The following is a 17,982-nucleotide window of genomic DNA, read 5'->3' on the forward strand; positions in this document are numbered from 1 at the left end:
AGAATGAATTCATAAGTTAATAAGGATGTTTTGCAGGAAAACCTGTGGCCATCTGTCAAACAGCTAAGCTAAAAAGAGGATGGATGCTGCAACAAGACGATGATCCCAAACACAGAAGTAAATCAACTTCAGAACAGTTTGTGAAGAACAAAATAAACGTTCTGGAGTTGCCAAGTCAAAGTCCAGACTTGAACCCCATTGAGATTCTGTGGCATGACCTAAAGACAGCGATTCATGCCGCACATTCCAGGAATCTGACTGAACTACAGCAGTTTTAAAGACAGCGATTCATGCCGCACATCCCAGGAATCTGACTGAACTACAGCAGTTTTGTAGAGAGGAATGGGCCAAGATTAGTCCTGATCGATGTGCCAGACTGATCTGCAGCCAAATGGGGTGGAGGGACACAAAATATTAAATGTGATGGTTCACTTACTTATTTTTCCTCATTCTGTCATTGTTTGCATATTACCTCATTAAAATATGAAAACCTATACATTTTTGGGTGCGTTTAGTTAAAGGAGACACTGTTTTTTCCCATGTCTCCCTTGTTTAACACACCTGAATCAAATGATCAGCTCATCAGCAAGCTCTGCAGGAGCCTGATAACGATTCTGATTATTTGATTCAGGTGTGTTGGAGGAGGGAGACATGGAAAACAAGCTGGATAAGGGCCCACGAGGACCGGACTTGGAGACCCCTGATCTATACCAACCTGTTAAAAATGCAGTATGTGTGTGTTTATGGGGAAAAGCTATATGGATGAAATTTATTAATATATTCTGCTGTATGGAAGCTAATCTATACTTATAGCTTGTGGTGCTAGTGAAGTGTGGTGTCTACATGGTATTTGTATACCGGCGCGTATTGTCCAGATGTATTGCATGCATGTTTCTTTGTGTCTTTCAAAAACTTAAACAAATTACTTCATATAAAAACAAGACAATACCAAGCTTTGTGTTTTATTGGTGGATATTCAATGTTAGCTGGCTGTCAGGCAGTGCACAAGGAGTGCACACTGTTTTGGGCAGTACACTTACGTATTTTTTTTATAGGGCTAAAAAGTAACAAAATAATCCAGAAATACAATGGCCTTGCCAAAAGAAACAGAAATATGTTTTATACTCCGCAACACTCCCGTAAAAAGTGGAAGAGGAAGTATTGTAAACAGTACAGTAACGTTTGGACCTTTTGTTTAAAAATAAATAAATAAATAAATAAATACAATTTTAAAAATCCTTTTTTTGTATCGGATCGGGACTCAGCAGAATCTTAAAATCAGGCGACTCGGACTTAAGTGCAAAAATATGCGATCAGGACATCCCTAATTATTACTGTAAAATAACAATTTTTGGGAATCACATCAGTAGTGTTGTACAGCTGAGACTAAGACATTATTTTTTTTATCACAGTCTGCACTCTAAAGGCCAAAGTGCACTGGACGCGGTTGTGGTGCGTATCGACACAGCTCCGTGTTGACTGTGTGCTCCACAGTACGTCAAAAATAGGACAAAAGATACCAGCTGCGCACAGCTACGGTCTGGCAACTCCGTCCCGTCGTGAGCTCTCGATCGCGCGCAATAATGTGGCATTAAAAACAACACACGGAGTCCGTACTCGACAGAGAAGCAGAGAGAGAGGTGGACTTGATTTGACTGAACCTTTTTTCCCCATTTTTTTTTTTTTTTTTGCTTTTACCATGAGTTTGTGACACTATTAAAGGACTGTTTTAAATTACATAACTTGCATAAAAACTCACCGTCCATCCTCATAGCTTCTGCTATGGCGTTTCATGTGTAATATTCTGATTGAATTTTTTCCGAGGCACCCTGAAGTGCACACAACGGTGAGGTTGTTTTGGTCATGAGACACGCGAGTGAGAGAGAGACACAGCCTGCTGAGAGCCAGAGGTTGTGGAAGTGTTTTTAGCGCCGTGTGTTAATAAAAAAACAAAGTTGTCAGCACGTCATGTGTTTGACATCTTTGCCAATAAAACACACAAAATAAGACACAATGCACCTTCCTATTTTAATGTTGTCCTTATAAAAATGATCTGCTGCATCATAAATCACTTTGTGACTTCCGACCTCCGTGATAAAGCATTTTTCGTCCATGTTCGCTGGTGTTAAACCGTGAATAAGCACTTGGGCTGTTGACTCCAGGCCTGGCTCCGCCCATTGTGACGGATGCGTATCGGTCAAAAATAGAAAATAGCCCAAAACATATGGTCCGCAGTCAATCCGGAGCACTGACGTGGCCTGTATACTTTGAACAATAGGATAGAATGCAAACAGATTGACTCCGGCGCTATATTTTGCCGGACACGTACCGAAACCGCTTCTGGAATACTTCAGCCTTTACTCAATACTAAAAGACTCAGTGTTGGTTTTGATCTTGGCCTTGACTACTACAACTCGATCTTGACTTAATCTTAGTGATTCCTAATTTTGGGCACATCTTGGTCCTGTCTCGGTTGTGGTTTTTCGGACAACACTACACATGACATTGTATAGGTACACTTGATTTTATATAAGGGGAGTCATTGTAATCCTGGTGGGAGTCTTTAAGATCTTCTTCGGTAAATCAGACTTTGTTATCTTCAATTGCAAAGGATTGCTCAAACACATGCAGAAGTGTAAACCATTGAACTGAACAGTACAGTATTTTATAATCATTAGGTGTAATAGTAACACACATACAGTGGTTGTGTAATTGTGAAAGTTCTCCCACTTGAAAATATTAGAGAGGTCTGTCATTGTCAACATTGGTAAAGCTCAACCATGAGAGACAGAATGTGGGAAAAAAAACAGAAAATCACATTGTTTGATTTTTGAAGAATTTATTTGCAAATCATTGTGGAAAATAAGTATTTGGTCAATACCAAAAGTTCCTCTCAATACTTTGTTATGTGCCTTTTGTTGGCAATAACGGAGGCCAAACATTTTTTGTAACTCTTCACAAGCTTTTCACACACTGTTGCTGGTATGTTGGCCCATTCCTCCATGCAGATCTCCTCTAGAGCAGTGATGTTTTGAGGCTGTTTTGACGGACTTTGAACTCCTTCCACACATTTTCTATGGGGTTGAGATCTGGAGACTGGCTAGGCCACTACAAGACCTTGAAATGCTTCTTACGAAGCCACTCCTTTGTTGCCCTGGCTGTGTGTTTGGGATCATTGTCATGCTGAAAGACACAGCCACGTCTCATCTTCAATGCCCTTGCTGATGGAAGGAGATTACGATACATTCATTCTTTCCTTTACACGGATCAGTCGTCCTGGTCCCTTTGCAGAAAAACAGCCCCAAAGCATGATGTTTCCACCCCCATGCTTCACAGTGGGTATGGTGTTCTTCGGATGCAATTCAGTATTCTTTCTCCTCCAAACACAAGAACCTGTGTTTCTACCAAAAAGTTCTATTTTGGTTTCATCTGATCATAACATAGTTAGTCCTCTTCTGGATCATCCAAATGCTCTCTAGCGAACCGCAGACGGGCCTGGATGTGTACTGGCTTCAGCAGGGGGACACGTCTGGCAGTGCAGGATTTGAGTCCCTGGTGGCACATTGTGTTACTGCCTTTGTTACTGTGGTCCCAGCTCTCTGTAGGTCATTCACTAGGTCCCCCGTGTGGTTCTGGGATTTTTGCTCACCGTTCTTTTTATCATTTTGACGCCACGGGGTGAGATCTTGCATGGAGCCCCAGATCGAGGTAGATTATCTTTGGTCTTGTATGTCTTCCATTTTCTAATAATTGCTCCCACAGTTGATTTCTTTACACCAAGCATTTTACCTATTGCAGATTCAGTCTTCCCAGCCTGGTGCAGGTCTACAATTTTGTCGCTGGTGTCCTTCGACAGCTCTTTGGTCTTGGCCATAGTGTAGTTTGGAGTGTGACTGAATGAGGTTGTGGACAGGTGTCTTTTATACTGATAATGAGTTAAAACAGGCGCCATTAATACAGGTAACGAGTGGAGCCTCGTTAGACCTCGTTAGAAGAAATTTTCTGGGTTTTTTTTCCACATTCTGTCTCATGGTTGAGGTTTACCCATGTTGACAATTACAGGCCTCTCTAATCTTTTCAAGTAGGAGAACTTGCACAATTGGTGGTTGACTAAATACTTATTTGCCCCACTGTACGCACACCCCATGCAAACATTTTGGATGGCGATAAATGGCAGTGACCGACTCGCATTGTCCATTTTCATAGTGGTAACTCGACATATGAACGAATTGACATAAGATCCTTTTGAGATCCGACGTAAAATTTGACTCGTCGTTCATCTTGACATATGTTGACATGCTTGAAATACGAGGATTTACAACAGATTTACAAGTAGGCAGCAGAGCAGATTTTATTGTGAGAGAAATCAACATGGGTCCCAAAAAGGTTAATGCAGGCAGTGAAAAAAGGAAACAGGTGGCGCTTACCATTGAAAGAAAATGGAAATGATAGAAAAATATGAGCGGTACGGCCGGAATATGTCTACGATCTCAACAGTCCTCCTCCGACTTCCGTTTGCCAGTCTTTATAAGTTAAGGTGATAATTTTTATTATTGTAACATCAGCAAGAAAGTCGCCAGCTTGGTCACGTTTTTAATCATTTCAGAACTTGTGCAACACAACCGTCCGCCATAGCCGACGCCAACAACAACATGAAAAAAGTAAAAGCTTCCCAATCCACTGCACCTCTCGCACTCTCTTGTAAGTCACACGGTGCGTTCAGGAACAGCATGCAAAACATAACCGCCACATTATAATCTGTTTCATTATTATTATTATTTTTATTATTCCGATTTGTAGTTATAATTTATTTGTTTTGCTCCATGTAATTGCTATTTGAAATTGTACCTGCATTATTTACTAATGATTTAACAAAGTTTTTGAGCTGAGGAACGAATTAATCGAATAATAATGTATTCTTATGGGAAAAACCTGCTCGACAAACGCCCCCTTCGACTTACAAACCAGGTCCTGGAACGAATTAAATTTGTATGAAGAGGTACAACTGTATTTTATACTACTCACTATACATACTAGCAAAGTAGAGTCCTGATTAATTTTCCTTTTTTTTTTATGCACAAGACAATGTTGCTGTGACACGCTGTACCTTCTTTATTACTCTGCTGTAAAGCATGCATAGATGTTGACCTTCGTGTCAGCACCAGACTACTGGTGTTGTTCTCACCCGATTGTCCCTCAGGTCAAATGGAACAGGGGGAAGCAGCTGGAAGTGGAAGAACACGCATCATATTTACAATAGGAAAACACACACTTGGGGGGAAACTATACACACACAATATGACATCCTCTTCTCTTATCAGGCCACATCTGTTTCCTGGCGCTCACGGCGGCTTACCAACTCCATTGAGGCAGCCTTTAGAAGCACAACTAGTGGTGTTTGGGCCAAATCTCTATTCATAAATTCTCATCTTCCCTGAGTGAGTCCCAAAGAAACATAGGTCCACTCATTTATCTTTCCCCACTCCTACAACTATAAACACTTTAAAGGATGTTCGCCCTGTCCTCCAAAGTCTCAGAGTGGGAACGGTACAGCCATTGTTGACATGCTGACAGTCGTAGTGCAACTGTTAAATATTTGGACTAAGAATAAACTAATCTGTTGCACATAAGCAGCTTTCCGTCGGGCCGTGATGATTCCAACGGGTTTCACTTGTGCAACTCTTCTTTAAACAATTCCTTTTTAATCTATTATTTAAACTAAAGATACACTCAGCAGGGTGTTACTTTATTTATTTATTTTCTTGGTGCAGCTCGGGAGCACATATCCTGTGAATATGTCAAAAATATAGTGTCTATCTGACAGCAACGGCTTTGATATATTTTTATTTCTTAGACAGTAAACGGCAAGGGGAAAAAGCGCTCCTCTTAAGTTATTTTTCTTTTTCATACTCTCAAAAATGACATTAATAGAAGAAGTTTTGATTTTTGTGATTTCCGCATTTGTCAGTCATAGATCATAGACCGCATAAAATATGCACACTTGACCACTTGACCTTTTGTTTTTTTGTTTTGTTTTGTTTTTTTCTAAAGACTTGAATACATTACTTTCTATGGAACAATGTTAGTCTTTACATCAATGCAAATTGAAAATGGAAAGAAATTCGGTACACATGGAGAGTACTGGGAAGACTTAGCGAGGTAGATCAATCTGTGTTCATTCCTTTGTCTTTTGTGCTATGCTGAAAATCAGTACTTCAACTACTTGGCTGGGCTGGTCCTCAGGGACATCTATTTTTGGCCTAAAGATTTTGTCATAGACATGCTTTCACACCTTGTCATTTTATGAGCAGACAAGCTCAATAATAACCCCATAATGTTACATTTTCTGCACGAGCTGAACTTAATTTGTACCAAAATCAAGAACTTGGATAAAATTCTGTCTCCAGTTTGTAATGGAGCCCACTTATGTACCTAACAGACGTTTAGTAGAGTAGCAAAAAATTAGACCAGTGTTGTTAATAACAGTGTTAGAATATAACAGTGTTCTAACGGTGTTCAGTTTTTTCAGTGGTGAGCAATCGAATGAATTACTTTTCCCATCTTTGCAACACCATTAACATTAGTGAGTAGTGTTTCTTCTTCACAAATCTACTCAAGTAAAAGTAAAAAGTATTGTGTGGTAAAACTACTCTAAGAAGTACATCTTTCTCAAAAAGTTACTCAAGTAAAGGTAACTGAGTAAATGTAACGCGTTACTACTAGGGTTGTTCCGATCATGTTTTTTTGCTCCCGATCCGATCCCGATCGTTTTAGTTTGAGTATCTGCCGATCCCGATATGTCCCGATCCGATTGCTTTTTGTTTTTTGCTCCCGATTCAATTCCAATCATTCCCGATAATTTTTCCCGATCATATACATTTTGGCAATGCATTAAGAAAAAAATGAATAAAACTCGGACAAATATATACATTCAACATACAGTGCATAAGTACTGTATTTGTTTATTATGACAATAAATCCTCAAGATGGCATTTACATTATTGACATTCTTTCTTTGAGAGGGATCCACGGATAGAAAGACTTGTAATTCTTAAAGGATGAATGTGACTTTGTATATTGTGACTAAATATTGCCATCTAGTGTATTTGTTGAGCTTTGTTGATACTGTAGCCATTTAACTGTTCTGCCCAAATGCATGATGGGAAGTGCAACCATGACTGTGTGTAGTGGCACCAATTGATATATCTTCTCTGCGTTGGGAAATAACATAGGGTGTTAAGAAAAAGATCAACTACTACCTTTCTCCCCACATTGCTTCCCACGATATTTCCAATTGTTGAGAGAGGGAATGTGAGGATTTAGCCATTTAAAAAAAGGCTCCAAAGATCCAAAATTCACTCTACTCATTTTACACTGCCTTCAAGCTCTATATATAGGTAAAACGGTGCCATTATAGATTGAACACGACAATGCGTGAGTGGGTCGTGCAGCGCATGCGTTAATTGCGTTAAATATTTTAACGTGATTAATTAAAAAAAAAAAAAATTACCGCTGTTAAAATAGATTTGATAGCCCTACTTTAAGCCAAAACTAAAGACTCTGGATGAGTGTAAGACATTTTGTCTGTAACGTTAAATACAATTAGAAAAACGATTTAATTAAAAAATATATATATATATATATATATTTAAAAAAGGCATGTCCGATATTTTTTTGCCGATTCCGATACTTTGAAAATGACGTGATCGGACCCGATCGCCGATCGATCGGGACATCTTTAGTTACTACCAACCTTTGGTACGTAATATCTTTATATTCGGCTTTATAGGAGGTTGGAGACACATGAATAAAAAACAGAAGTCAAATATAAATATTTTTTTGTCCAGATTTTGAAGGTACAGAGCTACAGAGACACTCTAAAGCATTCTGCTTTTGCAGGCCATGTAATGTAAATAAGATTTCTTCTGTAGCTATTTTCACAGTGTCCACATATGATTTGAATCTGTAAAGCATACTCCCCTTGGCCTGGCCTGCTGAGGTCATGTATAGTGAATCACAGCAGCTGTAAGAGATTTACCTCTCCACCCTGTTCCGTCTTTCCCTGCTTTGCTTCATCATTCCATCCCACAACAACAAAGTGTGCTTCCTTCTGCTCTAGTTCCATCCCCTCAGGTAGTACTACAAAAAGTCATTGTCATGACTGCATAGCTTGACTTGTTTTTCTGTATGGTGTGTGTGTGTGTATGTGCACACGTATGTAAGTTTGGTATGTGGGTAATCACTGCAATGATTCATTTATCAACACAATGCAGACTGGCTCGGGGCCCGCAATAGGAAAGTCTGTATTTTAGTTCATTTCCTGTGTAAGCACATGCACGGATAGACACCAATGTACACACAAAATATTGCCATGAAAAAGGCTAGAAAAGCATGAAGAATGAAAAGCGGAAGTCGTAGCATAAATTCAAGTAGATAATTTCAAACATGTAACATAGTGTATAAACCATCACTGGTTTTGTTATTTAAATAAAACTGTTCAGGATCCAGTTTGACAATGGCCTTATTAATATGGTCATGCATCTAAATTTAGAGCATCCAATGTTCAGGTTAAGGTCCTTTTTTTTTTAACCAGATATTTGAAATAATTAATTAAACTTGCACAAGCATGGCTCATATTTAAAGAAAACGAGTTTTTTAACCAGATATTTGAAATAATTAAACTTGCACAAGCATGGCTCATATTTAAAGAAAACGAGATGAGCCACTTTCATTGGCAGCAAATCGTGCAAACCACCATTTTTAAGATACTCCATCTTTCTGAACTTTGCAAAATCAGCAAGCTTTAGCACAGATTTAAGGCTGTTATTCATTATTTTTTCTGTTATTTGTGAACTACATTTCCAGACAAACACACCTAAAGATACAATTTAGCCGAGCAAGGATAGAAGGAGGGGGCATTTTTCGAGTGTCCCAGAGCTCACGAAACTTACAAAAAAAAAAAAATACACACACACATCCATCAAGCTTTCCTCGGCTGTAATTTGTGTGTATCCGTCTGCCAAAACAGACAGATAGCACAGATATCAATACGCCTGCCCCTCTGCTATTGGATGCGTTGTTGATGTCAGCACGGCAACGCTGTGAAAATAGAACAAGTTTCTATTGGTGAAAATTCACTCAAGACTTACCGCTCTGTCAAAAATGGCTGCCCCCACTCACTTTTGCCGATAAGCTACCTCCCACATACACAAGGATGGGTTGCCGTGCACACTTTCACACCGGGCTGCAGCGAGCCTGAAACAGCCTTTGGAGGGCAGAGCAAGTCGGCGGGAGTAACTATGACTCTCTTAAGGGATCTCGTGAGTCCCCGCCGGTTCGTCGGGGGGGGCTCCCCATCCCGTGTGCTTGGTCTCTGGGGGGTGCTTTGCGCCTTCGCTTGCAGCGGGTGCGCGGTTACCCTCCCCGCCTTTTCCGAAGTGACCGGACAAAGAGGCCGGGGGCCATGACGTGCTTCCCCGGGCGTGCATGAAGTAATGGTGGCGGCTTGGCCCCTGGGTCCACCATTCTGTCTGTGGGCGGACGTGGTGTGTGGGAGGCTCCGGTCGGGTGTCCGGTGGCCTATGGTTGGTGGTGAGGGGGGTTGGGGCGTACTTGATGCCCCGCGGGCTGGCCGGGTGCGCGGAGCGGGGTGTTCCTCCGGGAAGCTGGCGGGGGCAACAGGCAGGGAGCGCTGGCCTGTAGTAGGGAACAGTTGAGGGCAGAGCTGGATCCCGGGTGGTGGAAAAAATAGTTATTGCTGCATCTCCACGCGGTCCCGCTGGAAACGGGTCTAAGACTAGTCTAAGCAGCATGCCCTGGGGGGGGGGATCAGGGTGATCGCCCACCCCCCTGAGAATATGATCACAAATAAAAATGAAAAAGTCCAAGAGGAGACACGGCCAGGATTGCCGTTCTGGCGCAACAAAATCGAGAGACAGCGAGAACCAAAAGTGGTATTTGCCACGTGGCAAAAATGTTTTGCCATGTAGCATTTTTTTTGCCATGTGGCAAAAATTTTTTGCCTCAGGATCCCCGACCTGAGGACCACGACATGTTAGTCTTCGATGTGACCATCTGTTACGAAGTGGACAAGGACACTCTCGGGCGGGCAGCAGTGGATAAGGTGGACCACTACCGACCAGTGGCGGCCCAGATCGCCCAAGGATTTGAACAATGCTGTGCGGAGGTCATGGGATTCCCCGTCGGGGCAAGGGGTAAGTGCCCTGCGTGCAGCACCGCATTACTCAGAAGGCTAGGGCTTCCGGCTGGTAGGTTGAAGGGCTTTGCCCGCCTGGTGAGCCGGAGAACCCTGTTGTATTCTTTGGATATACTCAGGGATTTTCTGCGCTGACTGGGCGGGTGGGTCTGGAGGCTTGTCAGCTGATGCGGGCAAACATGAGAGAGGACAGGTAGTGCGTTGTGCCAAGTCCGCTTTATAAATGTTTGGAGAACACCCACCCGCCACATTCATGGGTAGCACCGGAACACTTGTGATGGCCACAATTCAAGCCGGAAAGCGTAGGATACGCCGAAAGTAGACTAATGCCTCTTCATCTAATTAGTGACGCGCATGAATGGATGAACGAGATTCCCACTGTCCCTACCCGCCCTCTAGAGAAACCACAGCTGGGAGTAACTATGACTCTCTTGTTCCCATTAGGGAGCGTTGGACAGTAGTGGGGACCAGTTGAGGATAGGGCTAGGGCTTCCGTCCTTCAAAAAAGACTAGTTACAAGCTGCACCTCCTAGTGCTCCCGCTGGTAACGGGCAGTGGAGATACCAAGCCCGGCTAAGCAGTCTATCCTGAGGGGGGATATTGGTGTGGCCCACCCTACCCCGAGATTAAGGCCTAAACAAATGCAACTGTACCCATGGCAGGGTTCAGTCAAGAAAGCCAGCATTGCCGTCACTGGCCCCAAAAATGCGGCAAATGCGTGGTCGGGGAATATCGCCGCCCCGGCCCGAAACCGATTGTGTCGGGCTCACCCAGCAGGATGCCAACTTGGGTATAAAAAGTGGCCATCTTGTACTCTGCCCACCAGGATGCCAACTTGGGTATAAAAAGTGGCCATCTTGTACTCTACCCACCAGGAAGCCAACCTGGGTGTAAAAAATGGCCTTGACCGGACTGACAAAGCGGTAAAGGGCGGCTAGTGCGTAACCAGGTCTGCTTGCTAACAGCTGGCACCCACTATATATGTAAATAACTGGAATACGCAGCGGTGGGCTCGGAATCACGGCGGGTGCATTAGTCGCCCATCATGTTTCATGCGCAGCACTGATGACGACGTGACTGACACGGTATCAGTCTGGAAAGCGGCATTGCCATTGTATAATAGCCAAATGCCGCGTCATCTAATTAGTGACACGCATTAATGGATGAACGAGATTCCCACTGTCCCTACCCGCCCTCTAGCGAAACCACAGCCGTGAGTAACTATGACTCTCTTGTCCCCATTAGGGAGCGTCGGACAGTAGTGGAGACGAGTTGAGGATAGGGCTGGGGCTTCCGTCCTTCGAAAAAGACTAGTTACAAGCTGCACCTCCTAGTGGTCCTGCTGGTAACGGGCAGTGGAGATACCAAGCCCGGCTAAGTAGTCTATCCAGAGGGGGGGTATGGGTGTGGCCCACCCATCCCCCGAGAACAAGGCCTAAACAAATGCAACTGTACCCACGACAGGGTTCAGTCAAGAAAGCCAGCATTGCCATCACTGGCCCCAAAAATGCGGCAACCGCGTGGTCGGGGAATATCACCGCCCCGGCCCGCAGCCGAATGTGTCGGGCTAACCCCTTGGGGTGTGCCCACCAGGATGCCAACCTGGGTATAAAAAGTGGCCATCTTGGGCTCTGCCCACCAGGAAGCCAACCTGGGTATAAAAAATGGCCTTGACCAGACTGACAAAGCGGGAAAGGGCGGATAGTACTTAACCAGGTCTGCTTGCTAACAGCTGGCACCCGCTATATAAATAACTGGAATACGCAGCGGTGGGCTCGGGATGATGGCGGGTGCATTAGTCGCCCGCCATGTTTCATGCACAGCACTGATGACGATGTGACGGACACGGTATCAATCCGGAAAGCGGCATTGCCGCCGTAAAATAGCCAAATGCCTCGTCTTCTAATTAGTGACGCGCATGAATGGATGAACGAGATTCCCACTGTCCCTACCCGCCCTCTAGCGAAACCACAGCCAAGGGAACGGGCTTGGCGGAATCAGCGGGGAAAGAAGACCCTGTTGAGCTTGACTCTAGTCTGGCACTGTGAAGAGACATGAGTTTCACACCCACGTGGGGGCGCACTTGCACTTGTTTACGCTCGCATGCCAGAAGAAGACCGACAGCTATGTTGCTCTGACTGAGTGGGCGAGTTAGCGAGAGAGAAACATAGCTGCGAACCTGCGTTCATTGTTTATGCTTGCAAAATATCTCTACAGAGGCAACGCCTGTGTGTATCATCTTTTCTGTTGTTGTTGTGTGTTTTCCACCCCTGATTGGACAGTTAGAGCCAGTTGTGTGGTTGTTGGAACGATGCGCTAGTGCTAGCGAACGCATGCTAACCGTTTGTGTCATGTCATTGCTGTAAAAGCACCTAATTATCATTTATTTACATCGATGCGAACCTGTTTGGTATCGAGGACGAAATTGATTATGCAAATTATACGGACGTCCAGCATCGTCATTTGGGAGTTTAGCCCGCTGAATAGCCAGGAATGGGCCGTAGCGTCTTGGTGAGGACAGTATATTCGCATTTCTTTGTTCATGCACTGTACACTTGTTCAGCATGTTGTTCTCAATTGTATTTTTATATTAAAATGCCTTTCAAGATGACATGCCTGTTCTATGTGTTGGATTTTATCAAGTACATTTCCCCCAAAAATGCGACTTATACTCCGGTGCGGCTTTTATATGTTTTTTTTTTCTCTTCGCTGGGCATTTTATGGCTGGTGCGACTTATACTCAGGTGCGACTTGTGGTCCGAAAAATACGGTAGGCATCTTTTACAGTATTTTTGCCTCTCGTAACCCGAAATTTCTTATGTAACAAGAGACAATATTTTACCGTTTAAACGTGTCATAACCTAAATATAACGTTTGTAGAGACGTTCATATGTAGAGGTAGGACTGTACGATAAAACACATTATAAGATATGTCAGAAGTGCAAAATACGATGATTGCGGTCAACTGGTAGATCTCAAGAATACTGTCATTTACTGTATGTCCTCATTTACAAAAAATAAATAATCCCTCTAGTCCTTCCTTTCTTGGTATTTGATTTTCCTTTTGATTGACAAACAGGTAAACCAGTCATGTTTTAGTGGATGGACCAATGTCAGGGCCCCTTTAGCCTATAACTCACTCACCCTGGTGTCTGAGCTCTGACTGACATAGATTACAGAGAGTCAGATCTCATTCTTGCATGAGTCACAATACATGTGCAGTCAACCATGCGTGTCTCAACAGCAGTCAATCTCTTTCAGGGGGGGTGTGGCTGAGATTTTTTTTTTTTTAAAGAGTTCATTCCGAATTAGTTTCCATTCAGTCGAAGTTGTTGTTTAAAACGTAACAAAAAAAAAGTGTAGGCATCAATGCTATGTTGTTCTGAAAATGTTTTTATTTTACTTATTCTGAATGCAGTATATGTCACTGTGCCCCTTTTATGCTCGCTTCTGTTCTTTGTTTTATTTTACTCTTCATCGTGGAAATCAGAACCATCCAGAAGAATGATATCATTGCCACGCTGCTGCATAGGGATTGCACATTAAATGGCAGCAAAGCTATCATATATCCCTAAACAAACAAGATATAACAATTGGGTCAATTCCGCGATGTACTTAAGCCGGGAACTTGATTCCAATACTCGATCTGACCCAGCAATGGGTCTAATATGACAATTACACACTTGGAGTGCCCTGCTTGCCAAAAGCCCTCACAGTTAATGACAAGAGATGGCGGTTAATCATATCCCTATGCAGGGATCAGGGTGCAGCTCTTGGGATCTCAAGCCTCATTGCAACCTGCCAGTGCAATCACCTTTCAGCAATTATGGTGAGCATTATTCACTATAGCTCAGCCAAAAGCTCATAACAAAGAGACAATGCGGCACGGTGGCTGACTGGCATTAAAACTAAGTACAGTTTATAGGTCAAATACACCCACTCGGAATCAATTTAACGACCCGTCGTCACGTAAAGCAAAGCATACGTTTGCAGAATGTGCCCCAGATGCATCAGAATTGGTGTTGTTACTCTGCTCATTTCAAAGGGATTAAAATATTGTCATTGGGCAGTGTGATTCTGGTTGGAACTACATGTGTTTGGTCCATATGGTAGCCAGAGAAACATGTTTATGAGAGCAGACAGTTCATAAGATCAGCTGTCCTTCATGACCAACATCTGTTAGCCTGCCGATGCCCAAGGCTTATGTTGCGTGTGCGACTGATTTAGTGCAGCGATGCCCTGCACATACAGTATGAAAAAAAAATTGAATGGCCATATGTCCAATGAATCTAAAACACAATTTTCTTTTAATGTCTGTGAATAAAAGTGAAGTGGCAGGAAAAAAGGTGATCTTAAAGTGCGTATGACTGGAGAAAGAAAGTCTTAAATAGCATTGTTATATGAATTAGAATCGTATTTTGAGACGATTCGACTATATACAACAATTTGGCAAAGCGCAGATGACGAGAAATTAGTCTTTTAATCTGCCGGTTGGCCACGCCTACCATTATTGGGCTCTAGCGTCCCCAACAGGTGGATAACGTTGGCAGGAGAAGGGTTCCATCTGTTTTACTATTCAGCCCATTGAGGGGGAATTATTCAGAACGAGGAAAATGCTACAAAGAGAGCCGCAAAATGTCATTGTTTCAATCTCTCTGCTCCAATATTTTTACAGGATATTCTTTTTAACCAAGTATTTTCCCCCAATAGCTAAATAAATGGTATGGTCATAAAAAATAACAGTCTTCTGCTAAATGGAATTTGAAATAATAAAAATGCATTTATTCAGTACGACATGGCAAAATTACTCCATAATGCTCAAAACTGTCGACTTCACCTTTACTGTCGCACCTCCCGAACGATATTTTATGCCACCGTAGTTAGTCGTGCTTTTGTCATTTCCCTGCCGACTTCTGAGAATGTAAACAAACCAAGAGGCGTGACAGCTAGCCGACATGCTAACCCGAACCGATTGATGTTTCGAAGTCTTCGAAGTGGAAAATCACACATAACTAGCCCAGATTATTTCACACGGCGGCGGGGTTGTCTTCGCCGATGGGCTACCCGCCCGGCAGCGAGCAAGTTAGAGCTCGTTGTTGCCCTGCTGAGGGCAGAGGGCTCGTTTGCAGGGAAACAGCTGAACAATGACCGCCGGACAAACTGGCTGACGTCGGAGGAGCGCATAGCTGCCAAATGGTCAACACGAATATGGCAAAAATATTGCTTTACTACACGGCGAAGACATAAACAGCGAGAGAGTCAGGGGAGCGGCTGCAGTTGTTGTGCAGCTAACATGACAGATTGTGTCTGAGGAGAGCGACATGCCCATCCATGATCAAACGGAAGTAAATGGTCCTTTATTTAAAGAAAGTTTGTAGTGTTTACGTTGTAATCGTTGTATTCGCAGCGATTTTTAACACAAAGTTGCAATTTCTGATCGGGTGGAAAATTTGACAGAACACCGGGCACATGAAGAGGGCAATAAGAAAGGGGGGATGTGCGACAAGCCGCCGGTTGTCGGCCGATTGGACAAGGAGCATGTCAGCCACAAAATGCAAGCCACCTACATATCAAAATAATCCCAGTATTTGACATAATACAAAACACGATGTTTACTCACTTTCGTAAGTCCAATGGTCCAACAGTAGTAAGGCTTGTTTTGGCCAATATCCACCGGTGAATTGGAACCTTTTGAAACCCCAAAAAGGCTCACACGCCTCTCTCTAGTGCAGCAAAATTTTTCTTCAGCTGTTTGGCTAGCGTGATGCAAAAAATAAACAAATTAATCCGCATAACCAGCTGAATCCGCAGTCGTTCTGCATACAGTTGTATTGGCTGTATACAGAAGATGACTATCCCGCTGACGTCACATTAGCAATCCTCGTCAAAACAGGAAGTTGCTCATTTTCATGGCGCGGGACTCAAAAAACTAAACAAATATATCAATCAGTCCCACACACATCCAAGCGGTTTTATTCAGGAGCATAAAATACCAGGGAAAATATGAAATAAACATGCTTTTTGCTGTCATAGGCACTTTAAGCATAGATTGTCTTGAAATAATAAAAATAATAATAAAAAACTTGATATCACATCTAATCTCATTGTGAAACCAGAACAGCTTTTATCCCAGTTAATTATTTCCAAATCTTAGACAAATACATAAGGTCCACACTTCAATTTGATTTCAACATATAAGTCTGGCCTCTTGTCTGAAACTGCTGCTGTTCTGTATCCATTTTTACTCGGCGTAATCAAATGACTGATAATGCTGGCTGTGTGTTCTCAGAGAGAGGGGAAATGCAGCATCTTACAAAGATAAGAAATCAGTTCCTGCTTTTTTGATTGGATTACATCTGGGGGAGGGTAATCCTTCATAATGCTCACTCAGGGAGGCGTGCAGGCTAGAGAGTAAATATGGAAGAGGGAGAGTGTGAGAGGATTTTGGAGATTGAATCCCAAGGCAAACTAAGAAAATTTAACTGGGGAGAAGAAATTAGTAACCCCTCACTTCCAAGAGTCAGGGCTGTTGAAGTGCACTGGAGACTTTTCCACCAAGAGCGTAGGTAATTTCAGTGTGCCTCGAAATGGTTCGGTAGTTGCTAAAGCAGTGTCACACTTAATCACAGTGTGTGTATTCAGAATGACTAGCTAATATGCAGAGGTGGGTAGAGTAGGCAAAAAGTTTACTATAGGAAGATTAGCATTACCTCAAAAGTATATTACCGTAATTTTCGCACTATAAGGCTCACCTGACTACAAGCCGTTACTCACCAACTTTGACACGAAAACGGTATTTGTTCATAGATAAGCCGCACGTGATATTTATAACAAAATATATTAACCGGTAACACTTTATTTGACAGGGGCATCATAAGACTGTCATAAGACCAAACCAACCACCACGAAGCATTGAACCAATTAGCTGCAAATCTTCATTGCTTCAAGAAGCTTCCTTTGTCCATCACTGTTCTCTTGGGTGAGACAATCAACGTCTGCTGCCACCTGCTGTCAACACTGTTGTTGTCCAACATGCTTCCTAGCATGCATTGCAGCGCTACACATGTAAATAAAAAATAAAATTCATTTTCTGCGCTATTTCTCAGTTACTGTTACAGTTGATTCATTAATTGCTATTTATGGAATTTGGTAACACTTTATTTGACAGTGGCACCATAAGACTGTCATGAGACCATCATACAGTGCTGGCCAAAGGTATTGGCACTCCTGCAATTCTGTCAGATAATGCTCAACTTCTCCCAGAAAATGACTGAATTGCAAATGCTTTGGTAGTAATATATTCATTTATTTTGCTTGCGATGAAAAAACACAAAAGAGAATAAAAAAATTACATAATTATAATTTTACACAGAATTCCAAAAATGGGCCGGACAAAAGTATTGGCACCCTCATCCTGATACTTGGTAGGACAAGATTTAGACAGAAAAAACTGCGAACAACCGCTTTCAGTATCCATCAATGAGATACTTACAATGCTCTGGTGGAAATTTAGACCATTCTTTTTGGCCAACTGCTCCAGGACTCTGAGATTTGAAGGGTGCCTTCTCCAAACTGCCATTTCTATATCTCTCCAAAGGTGTTCTATTGGATTCAGGTCTGGACTCATTGCTGGCCACTTTAGAAGTCTGGAGTGCTTTCGCTCAAACCATTTTCTAGTGTTTTTTGAAATGTGTTTTGAGTCACTGTCCCGCTGGAAGACCCATGACCTCCGTGGGAGAACCAGCTTTCTCACACTGGGCCCTACA

Source organism: Corythoichthys intestinalis, chromosome 20 (assembly GCF_030265065.1).
Source record: "Corythoichthys intestinalis isolate RoL2023-P3 chromosome 20, ASM3026506v1, whole genome shotgun sequence".
Classification (NCBI taxonomy): domain Eukaryota; kingdom Metazoa; phylum Chordata; class Actinopteri; order Syngnathiformes; family Syngnathidae; genus Corythoichthys; species Corythoichthys intestinalis.